This window comes from Cryptomeria japonica, chromosome 9 (genome assembly GCF_030272615.1).
Source record: "Cryptomeria japonica chromosome 9, Sugi_1.0, whole genome shotgun sequence".
NCBI lineage: Eukaryota > Viridiplantae > Streptophyta > Pinopsida > Cupressales > Cupressaceae > Cryptomeria > Cryptomeria japonica.
This window is the reverse complement of record NC_081413.1, coordinates 524,255,482-524,266,170: the sequence shown is the minus strand read 5'-3', so window position 1 is coordinate 524,266,170 and position 10,689 is coordinate 524,255,482. Positions and strand designations below refer to the sequence as shown.

The 10,689-nt window shown below is 37.6% G+C and overlaps 1 long non-coding RNA gene across 1 annotated transcript; it reads left to right on the top strand.

Moving 5' to 3' along the window:
• Positions 1 to 1,210: 1,210 nt before the first annotated feature.
• On the top strand, positions 1,211 to 10,436 carry LOC131077040 (uncharacterized). Its single transcript, XR_009113521.2, has 2 exons — positions 1,211 to 2,037; positions 10,059 to 10,436. It is a non-coding gene; the product is annotated as an uncharacterized LOC131077040 (long non-coding RNA).
• The last annotated feature ends 253 nt before the right edge of the window (positions 10,437 to 10,689 follow it).

The following is a 10,689-nucleotide window of genomic DNA, read 5'->3' as shown; positions in this document are numbered from 1 at the left end:
CTCTTTGTTTGTCTATCTCTTTACCTTTTTCCCTCTCCCCTTCTCTATATATCGCATTATCTCTCTATCACTATGTCTTACAATCTATATCTCTCTGTCTCTCCCTCCTCCTTTATAGATCTCTCTATCTCTTCCTTTTTATCTCATGCTCTTTATCTCCCTATATTTCTCTCTTTATTTCTCCCTCTACATCCCTTCATCTCTCTATCTATTTTCCCCCTCTTCCTCTCTCACTCTATCTTCATCTCTACCTCTATCTTCATCTATCCACCTCTATCCATAGACATGTTTCTATCTATTCATCTATCTCTCTCCCTCTCTCTCCCTCTTCCTTTTCCTCTTTTTAGACTTTTATATTTGTATCTAATTTTCTCTCTATATCTATATCTCCATATTTCTTCTTTCATCTTTATTCTTTTATCCCCTCTTTTCATCTCTCCACTTCTTTCTCCTCTCCATCTCCATCTCCATCTCCATCTACATCCCCATCTCTATTTTTTCACCCTTCTCTCCCTCTAGCTCTTCCTCGCTCTATCTCGCCCTCTTTCTTTACCTATGTCTACATCTTTGTCCTTCCCAACCTATTGCAAATATAACACAAACTTGTAGGTAATGGAGCTTGATTTTTTTCTTGATTCAAAGGTTTTATTTCAATAGTGATTGGATCCTTGTAACGAGATGCATAATTGATTTGAAGCTATCACTTCTCCATTGAGACCTTTGTTGTACAAACAACATAATTTTCTAAATGACCTACCAATTGATCTCATGTACTAGACAATTTTATACAAAAAAATAGACCATTTTTTTTCCCTAATTGACCTTCCACACCTGTTCGACATAACTATTGCACACCAAGGTGCAATTGCTAGTAATTATTTATATTATTTTATTAAAGATAGAGTTATATAGTAAAATATTACACAAATATAATTAAAAAAATATAAAAAATAATAATAGCTCAAATTACAATAATTAAGAATTACAACAAATATTTTTATTATAATACTATAAGACAAGTATTTGCCACTACGCGACATTATTTTAATAATTTTCATCTTATTATGATTATTTAACTTTTATACTACTAAAATTTTCATTTATATATATACATATATCATAAAATTAACATAATTATATTTTCAGTTTTTTTTAAAAATATATAAATCATAAGACATATAAAAATAATCCTACTTGAAAAGATTTTAAAAAAAGAAAACATTGAAAAACATGACTTCCCAGATTCCATAGCATCAAGGCGGCGGGGGAGAAATCCAGCTGTCCCAGGAAGCACACGGATCCCTCTCCGGGGGTGACAGAAGGTATCCCCCATGGTATTCCCGAGGTATATCCCATGAAGAATGAAGAATACCTCAGATTAGGACTGGGATATCTGATTTCCTCCCATCTCAGGGCTATAATTCAAGTACTGAGGCAGTCTCTGTTCAGCTCTCTTGAATCTAGAGTATTGTTGAGATATTTTAGAATAAAATCCAGAATACAGTTGACGCTAGAAGATTCTAGATTTTTTTCTATAATGTTTAATCTCTATTCTGCAACTGTACTCTACAAGACTTAGATTTTTTTCTATAAATCGACAACATGGATGAAATGGCCGTTAATTTTTTCATGATACCGTTTGATTAGCACCATTCACCTCTTCTATTTATAGACAATTCATTTGAAAAGCAGGGGCGGAGTGTTCCCCATTCTATTTTTCGGGTTTGCCTGTGATTGTCATGTTTCTGGATTTTATTTGGATTGTTCCCTATTCTATTTGTTTTTTGGTTTGTGTGTGATCCTCTTATGTTTTTATTCAGTTTTTGTGTTTGGATATTTTTCTTTCTCAATTTTCATGGTATTTGTGGATGGTGAATTTTGAACGGGGCACTGAGGAGGGCAGAGCTATACATCCATTATATTTGTAGTTGCATTTCCTCTAATATGCAAGGAGGTATTCGATCACGGGACCTATTCCGCCAGAGCTCGAGTACTTGGACATTGCTGGTGCTAATCTTTCTGTCGTACTGCCACAAGGTATTTTTGTTGTTTCTGTTTTCCTAAATTTGAACATTTTTGTCATCTTCATCGGAATAAGCCCTCACCTTTCTGTGTGTCAGCATCTTTGGTCTCTATGTTGGTCAAGCTTCCTTTAATACCATCACATGCCATTACCTTTAAGTATTTTGTTTTTCCCATATTTTTGGATTTTTGCAATCAAACTAATATACCACTGTGTAAATGTTTTTGACTATGATGATCAATTTTTCTTCTAGATTTATCTTTAGAAAATTTAATTTGATTGACTCTCTACTGCTGGTTATTCTGTCATACACTACTTAATCTTATTTTAGGCTTGATTGAATATAGACAAAGTTATTACTGAGGTCATATACCACCTCCTCCACCTAATATGAGTTTCTTAATCTGTCGTAAAGGGCATGGATGTTCAATTTTAATTAATAACAATTGCATTGCTGTTCCCAGAGTCTGAAATATTTTGTCATCCCTAAAACCCTGTTCCCCACTTCAAAAAACTCAGAGAAACACCTGTTATCGTTCATTTCAGTGTTAGGTCATTTATTTGAGTACTATGATGGGTACAGTGGAATTTAATGTTGAAAAGATTATATAGAAAACTCATTGATGTTGGTAAGCTAGAAGGAGGAATTTAATGTTGAAATAGTGAAATGTATATATTTTCTAAACCATATTTGCTAGCAGTTATTTAATTTTTATACAAGGCTGTACATCTTGATCTAACTCTAGCTCTGAAGAATTCAGTGCAAACTCTGAAACAGCTTAATATGTAGATGCTAATGTTTGTTCCATTTTATTCATACTCAAGGACAATGGTACATACTAGAGTGAGGGCTTAAACTTTAGAATCTTAGGTCTTAGGTTTTAAATTTTAAAAAAGAAGGCTGGGATATTTTGAACATAAAAGGATACAAACTGATAGTAGACCGGGATTGAATATTTCAAAATGTTGCATGAATAACTCCTGGGATTCCTTTTAGATTACCATTATTTGAAATGAATAATAAACTCTTGATTGGGATATGCCTATTATTGTCATATGCCAACTGCTTATTGGGATGCTTGGTTGGGTTCATATTTTTACCTTGGAATGGCTTGTGGCTAAGTATGGTTGGTTGTGTAATTAAATCAGGTGGTAAGTATGGTTCTAGAGATTGCTGTGATTAGATAAAGTGTTCATTTTGGTCTGTTTTGGTGTTTTGGTCCTTTTAAACTATGCTAGTTGTTGCATCTGAAACATATAAACAGTTCTTGAAATGGAAACATCACTTTCAATAAACAGGGAAACACAATATATATTCTTGGATACTAAAATTTGCATAAATAAAAAAATATTCTGAGAAACTAGAATATTATTGAATTGAAAACGTTAAACATATAAAATATCAGAGTTATTGTACTAAAATTCACTCAATTAAACACATGGAAAGCTGAACACAGATGTGTAAAGCGGAAAAATCGAACCCTAGTCGTTCTCCCCTCCCCAACTCGAAGGAGAGAGAAGGGAGAGTCACTAGGGTTGATGGTTTTCACTTAGGGGAGACTTTACATTCAAAAGAGGGGTTGAAACCCACAAGATCCAATCCCACGCAATGCAAGATTGGATTCTATATGAGTTTCAGGGGGTAAGATAGCAAGGATACCCTCTTTTGTAAAGAATGTAGATAGGAAGATTGAACTAGGAATGCATGTAAAGTAGGAAAGATTCGCTTATAAACAGAGATAGGGATATCGGATGAAGCTGCGGACCTGGAATTAGCAGTAAAATGTCGAGACGGTGCTGTTCTGCAAATTTGAGCGAAAGTTGACGGGACGATGGCGCCCGGCGTGCACACGGTCCTCCGAAAAATCCGCGAAACGAAGGGGGATCTGTTCGTCTCTGCACAAGGATTCCAGATCTTCAATTACAGCCGCGTACCTGCAACCTACACACAGAAAAGAGAGGACGATTGGGGGTTAGGGATGAGGGGTTTGCCTTTAGGTCAAACCCCGGTTTTGGAATTAACCAAGAAATGAGAATGCTGTAAATGTAAATGATTGTAATGTAAAACAAGTACTAGTACCTTGTTGTAAGAATGTTTGTATTCTTACATGCGAAGGTGTAGATGTTGTTGTATGTTGTATGTTGTATGTGGTATGTGATCTCCTCTTCAATGGTTGAATCCTTGTCTTGAATGCAACACTTAGCCTTGAATGGAGACTTAGAATGATCAATTGCTTGAAGGAAATGCTTGAATGCTTGAATGCTTGAATGTTTGAATATCGTTTCTGCGTCTTGTACACATATGTCCTTCCTCCTCAAAATGGGAGAGGAAATGTAGTTTATATACTTGTCAATTAGAGTTGATAGACTAATTTTTCCCGACCTTAGGCCGACCAGGAAATACTATTTTCCAATTTGCAAACTTAAAGACCCGAAGCCCCAAAAGAGACCGGGCCCAAAATAGGGCCAGGGACCAGGGCGCTGGGCGCCATGGTCCCACCTCCAGGGACAACGGGGTGCAAGGAGGATCAGGCTAGGGTGCTGAAAAATGCAGTTTTTGGTGTCATGAACAAGTTTCGGGGTCTCCATTCAGGTTCCGTGTTGCATCGCCATCGTGAAGACCCAAATGCAGTCGAAATTGCAAGTGTCGCAATTTTAGGACGCTACATTTAGCCCCCACTTTAGCGGGAGTATAAGCGTACGCTCATACTTCCGGTAAAGTACAAGGAAACAACATTGAAAAAAACTTTCACGACGTCAAGGAGGCAATATCTCTGTTGCCAAACTTTACCAGATATAACAAGATATAAAATTCTTGTACAAATAAATAAATTGATTTCACCTGAATCAATTTTTGTTTCCGTATTTTGATTTTGTAGAAAGCTGCAATCTTCAAATGATTCACATAAAAATATACTCCAAACTCCAAAGCTCTGATACCACTGTTAGCCTAGCAGAAAATAACAATTTGGAATCTCTGTTAGCAGCAGATAGAAAAAAGAATGTAAAGAATGGCAATTTGAATATAATTTGTATTCCAATAAAAAAACTGTACATTCAAAGTAAAATAAACAAGCAGATATAAAGAGGAGGCAAAAACAATTGTAAACTGTTATACAAAACTGCCGGAATAGAAAAACCTAATAAATAAACTAATGAAAAATTAATCTAAATAAAACTAAGCCCGTGAAGAGAACTAAACCCGTGAAGAGATATTAACATTTTCTTCATCTATTAGATAACACAATTTTGCATGCTCAGTGTAATGAAAAGATAATGGAAGACAGATGCCTAAAGAATAAAGTGAGCCTATAAGCGTTTCTGACAATTAACAATGTCCTTGCTGTTTGCTTTGCTTTTTGGGTTCCATTTCTTTTGTTTTCCCCTTTGTTTTTAAATTTTGTTTTGGGCATCACCGTGTAGCAGTAGGAATTTCTAAGGAGTTGGGAATTGTTTTTGTATCATCTTTGTCATTGGAGATGCTGCTTCTCAACTCTTCTACGGTACTATATGCACTTGTAGCTGGTGGTGTCAAAGCTTTCTATCCAAGTTTGTGGAAGAAATCATTAGCTGAGACAACATTAAGCCATTATTTGTAGTAAGTAGCCAAAATATCACTAACTATTAATTGGAGGTGAAGTACAATTTCGTGCAAGTTATAAAACTTACTCTCTAAGCCATCATTGAAGAAGTAAAAGTAGTAAACATTGTTTCTAAAAGCAATTTTGATTGATGTGTACTATGCTTTAGCCTCTAGCTCTTGCTTCTAAGGGATTTTAAATCCCACTTCTTTCGAGGACTTGCATGTTTATCAATAAGTTGTTCATAGTCTAAACTTCTGGTTCATATTATTCACCAAGTGTGGTTAATGTTTACATTTGGCACTAGTGTTCTTGCAATTGATGGTCATTACTATTTTTGTGGTCACCAAGCCAATCTTTGGTGCAATAAATGTTCCTTTTCAATAGTCTCACAATTTTCTCTCATTGCCTTTACAATTGAAAGCCCTAAAAACATAGTTCTTTATATGATCATCTAATTTTGCTGTTGGAAATGGAACTTGTCTTGGTATATCAGATTGGAACTTGTCTTAATGTTTGTTCGTCTTTATTAATCCAAGATTGTAGGAATATCAAATGATTTGTTCATTCTTAAATAATTTTTTTTTAACTAAAAGAGGGGTAAAACATATTCAAACCAGAAGAAATACAAAGCAAGGGCTTTACACAACCCTATCAAGCACCACTAAGTGGTTCAACAAATCCAAAGGTAATTACCCCTATCCACAATGTTCCAATTTTGCACATGATCAGAGGCCCATTTGGCCAAACAATCCGCAACGTCGTTCCATTCTCTAGGAATATGAGTGAAAGTAATAGAATCCAAAGAAGCTCCCAGATTAAGAATTTGCTTAACAATTAAAGCTAAGTGCCAACTAACATCCTCAAAAGTCTGCCTATTCAACAAATTCACCACCACTTGGGAATCAAACTCACAAATAAACCTTCTCCACCCAAGCTGACAACCACGCTCCACAACATAGAAAATGGCCAGAGCCTCCATCATGTTGTTAGAATGAAGACCCTTATAAACAAAAAAGATAAACTGAACAGTGCCAGAACTATCCCTACCAACTCCACCAATATCAGCATGACCAGGGTTCCCACAAGAATAACCATCCGTGTTGAGTTTCAAAACTCCTTGGAGAGGGGGAGACCAATGCCCCTCCCTATTTATCTTCCGAAGAAGATGTCGATATCTATTTCTCATGACCTGACCTTGCTGAGGGGAAAGATGAAGACGATTGCTACAATCAACGTCACGAGGATCCACTGTTTCTGTCAAATCACATTTTGTCAAAACTTTTTTCTCCCAAAGAATGAAGAATTTTCCACCACAATCGAGAAGCCATCAACATCACATCTTGAAAAATCCGACGATTCCTTGCCAACCAAATATTTCAGATTATAAAAGAGGGGCCAAGAGCCCAAACAACTTGAAGAAATGAGGTTGTAACAGGGGCCTTACCCCACCAATCAAAGAACTCAACCAAAGAAGAGACATGCCAACAGGCTTTGTTCCACACCTCCCACCAAAAATGCCAAATCTCCCTAGAAAAAGAACATTGAAAAAAGAGATGAGAAACACTCTTCTCACTATTATGGCACAACACACACATGGAGGGGCCCTGAAAACCATGCTTGCACAAATCATCCCACGTACCAATCACATGAAGAATTTGCACTTGGGCCACGAAAAATTGTGCCAAACATGTTTCAACCAAGGGACCTCAGTGTCCCCAAACATCTACCTGCCAAGTTGCTCATATCCAACAGAAACAGAGTACTTCCTAGACAAATCATTACCAACCCAAGCCAAAACATCATGGCCCACCAAAGCATTGCAGGCACGAGCAACAAGAATCTGAGCCAACTCTTGCCTATCCACCTCTGACCATCCAGGAGGGCATCAGAAGAGTGCTTCCATCTAAAAACTAAATGGGAATTTTTTCAAAAAACTTCTTTCTCATTAAAATAAATGCTCTGGTTTTGTTAATAAATGCTCTGATTTACAAGGAAAGTGTTGGATAGTGACAACAATTAGAAACATGGAAACTGTAAGGAAAGCCATGTGCAGAAAACGCTCTCCCATCGTCAATTCTAAGGGGATTAGCAAGCAAGGAAGTATTTCAATTTCAGGTTGCAGTACATTAAAATAAACACAGACAGAAGATTAAGATGAACTAGACAGAATAGCACCAGGGAAAGACACTAGATATATGTGGGAAAACCCTTACGGGTAAAAACCCCACCACCAAAGAGAGATCACTTTATTCAGTAAACAACACGATTACAATAAAGTTATCAGATCCTCTATTCCGGACTCTGATCTCAGATCTCTGTTCTCACCACATGCAGACACATCAACTTGGCTACTTATTAAACCATCACCTCCACACAGCCTTCTTCACTCTAGCAACCACTATCTGTCCAACCAAACATTCCTTTGTCAGTTTGTACAACGGCCTTGGAACGTAACCGTCGAGTAACAGCCTATCCATTCATGAACTCGTGGAAAACATATTATCCCACATTCATCCGGAAGTCGGGTCGGTTCATATTCAAATACACCGACAAAAACATTCCAAGTGTTCGCCTACTAGTCTTTTGGACTTCGGTCCGGGCGACCATCCGCAGTCAGATACTTTCCCATCAGCCATCGGAACCAGCACATCAGCAGTAAACGACTTCATCGGACTTCGGCGTAACTTTCATCTAGTCAACCCGATCGCCGAAGGTGACCTCATCGGGTATCAATGTAGCAAACAACCAATTCTCCCGATCTTCGATGATACCCCAATCACCGAAGGCAATTCCATCAGGTCATCAGGAAGACAACCAAATAGCTATCTTGATCGTCCAATCTTCCTTGATCTCTTTCTGCGCTCCACCACATGGCACCCCCTGATTGGCTCTGGGGTCCCTGTCCTACCACCTTAGCACGACCTCACTAATCGCCCAGAATGAAGCTCTTCTTTGTCACTAGGTCCCACCATGGTCACCAAGTCGCAGGGAATAAACTTCGTGCATCTCGCCATAGCGGTATAGCGACAATCGTCTGATCATCCCGGACTTGCTCACTTGTTAACTTGCCCGAGCTTCTCTCTTGCCGGGTCCCACCATTTAGTCACCAAGGCACGATGGATAACCTTTGTGCATCTCGCCATAGCAGTATAGCGACAATCGTTCGATCGTCCCGGACTTGCTCGCCCGTTAATCGATCACAGGAAGAAGGTTCCATCAGCCATCAGCATAACTACAAACAAGCAATCCCGATCCCCGATAAACCAATAGACGACTTCATCAAAACAGTTCCAGACAGATCAGCCCTATCGGCCATCGGCAACAGTTGTGCAAAGTTACCCCGATCACCTAAAGCAGCTTCATTGGGTCATCGGCACATACCCTGAACTGTTTCCCCAATGAGCAATGCACTCCAAGTCAGAAGAAGTCAAACTCATCGGACATTGATGTAGCTTCCAACTTGTTCCACCGACATCCGATGACAACCTAATCGGCAAAGGCAACTTCATCTGGTCATCGGCCAGACTCCAACAGTGCTCCTCCGATAGATGAAGCACATGAAGGCGACTTCATTGGGTGATTGGGACAACATCCAATAGGCTACATCGACAGGACTTCAATATGGCTAACTCGATAGGCGATGTTAACCCGATGACCACAAAAGCGGATCCGAACACTACTTCCTGATAACCAAACAAGGAGGATACATCGGGTAGACCTAACCCGATACTTGTCCGCAACATGTTCATTGGCCAGAGTTACACTGATAGGAAAAGTCCACAACTCGATACCTTCCCACAAGTTGTTCCATTGGGGTAAGTTACACTGATCAACCCGAACACTGGTCAAGAGAATTCAAGGCATATTTCCAACAGAAACAATAGAAATGAGAAATTCCTAATTTCTTCTCACTTTCAAAATATCACTTCTTCTTTGTGAGAAAGTTTCTACTTATTTTTAAGGAGTTCTTCTTTGTGAGAAAGTTCCTACTTTCTTTTAAGAAGTTGAGCGGGATATTTCTATGTTGGTGGCAGTTGCATTTAGAAGAATTTCTATATATATGTATGTTACCTATGAAGGCAAAGGTGATGTAATTGTTGTTGTGTTTTGCAAATTCAGACTGCAAGAGAGTAGCAAGTGAGAAGTTTGTAATTAATTTTCTCGAGCAATAAGAATACTAATACCCTTGCCCCGTGGATGTTTCCGCATTTTGTCAAGGTTTTACCACGTAAAATCATGTCTTGTGTGTTGTTTTGATGTTCATTTATTTTCTTCAAAATTTCTTTGCATCTAACTTGTTCTACAATATTTAGTTATCTGGGGTTTTTGCTTTCGCTTGCACAACAAAGAGATATTTTTCTCTTACCTTGTTAATGATATAAGATAGTTAAAATAGGTAGGAGTGTGATGATGGAATTTCTTTCGCTGACTATAATATCTGTAATGTCTAGTTGAACAGGTCTTTTAGCATATCTACTGTATGCTTTTAGGATGTAGAATCCGTACAGGCATGTTTGTAAATAACAAGGTATTTGTTTTTTTCAAGTTTCTTGTTTGTTTCATAAAAGCAAGATCTCTAAAATGTGTGTTCTAATTGGTATATAGACAAATGTGTATGGTATGACTAAGGAATATGGAGAAAGTATTTTCCATTCAAAATTATTGGCGAAGTATTTGTTGGCCATTTCCTGTCTTTTGCATACAGTTAAGATGCTAATGACAAGAAAAAACTTTGTTTGTGTGTGACTGGGTTTGCCCCACTCAAAATCTAGCAAGAAGTTAATAACAGGAAAATATGGTGGAACCCTAATGGTTTCAGAATTTCTTACAATATTGTATATTGTTGCTGTTTTAGGAAAATTTGTTATAAAGCATTGTTGGGCATCTTTCTTTGTACTAGATATTTCACTCTCTTGTAACCTGTTTGGTAAGTATAGTTCTTTGACTGATATACCAAGACAAGTTCCATTTCTATACTTATATTATATTAAATAAAATTTAATATGTAAATGTTACGTTCAAGTTTTTCCTCTCTTTTTTTGAATTATTTTTCTATTTTTATGAATGTGGGTAAGTATAATT